We start from the raw sequence: 724 nt of genomic DNA, 5'->3' as shown, positions 1-724 counted from the left end.
GTGTACATCAGTGACTCTATAATTCGACGAAGAATCATTCCCACAACTTCAGCTGTGGCAGAATCTAGTTTGCGGTGAAAGCCTGTCAATCTGCTAAGGGAACGTTCGTCTGAGTCTCTGCACAGGATTGGCGTAATCTTTGGGTCTTGACAATTTGTTCTTCCAACAAATTACGTATTTCATGAATTCAGTTGTTTTACTATGAAAATTGGCGCTTTGGCCGCAGCTGTGATGGCCGAGAGGTTAAGGCGTTGGAATCGAAATCCAATGGGGTCTCCCTGCGCAGGTTCAAATCCTGTTCACAGCGTAGAATCTTTTAAAAGTCATGAATTCCTTTGCAGGATTTGGATTTCGTAGAGCTTGAGCTTTGCTTTTAATCGAAAGTAAATTTTCAACTGTGAGGAATCCGAAGTAATTTCAAGACTGACCCAGTTATCTAATTGAATAAATTATATGTCGAGACACAAAAGCCACCAACTTCCAACACGAATCAGTTTCAACACATTTGTCGAACTATCGTGAAATTTGGATGATCGTGGTGGGGGGGTGGAATTCAGCAAAACAAGAAGCAATGCAATACACTTACCTGCAGGTGATGAATTTTTTTTAAAGGATCAGATGAAAGTCAAGCTGAGAAAGTTGAACCTAATTTACAGCTGACTCTCAAGGTCAATGATCTATTATATCAGCGGTCAATGAATTAGAAAAAAACAACTCCATGTGT

The 724-nt window shown here is 40.2% G+C and overlaps 1 non-coding gene across 1 annotated transcript; it reads left to right on the top strand.

The window, feature by feature from the left end:
- Window positions 1–225: 225 nt before the first annotated feature.
- Window positions 226–307, top strand: trnas-cga. Its single transcript has one exon. It is a non-coding gene; the product is annotated as a tRNA-Ser (tRNA).
- The last annotated feature ends 417 nt before the right edge of the window (window positions 308–724 follow it).

This window comes from Chiloscyllium plagiosum, unplaced genomic scaffold, assembly GCF_004010195.1.
Source record: "Chiloscyllium plagiosum isolate BGI_BamShark_2017 unplaced genomic scaffold, ASM401019v2 scaf_38350, whole genome shotgun sequence".
NCBI lineage: Eukaryota > Metazoa > Chordata > Chondrichthyes > Orectolobiformes > Hemiscylliidae > Chiloscyllium > Chiloscyllium plagiosum.
The sequence above is the reverse complement of the archived record's forward strand: the minus strand, read 5'-3'. Positions and strand labels throughout refer to the sequence as shown.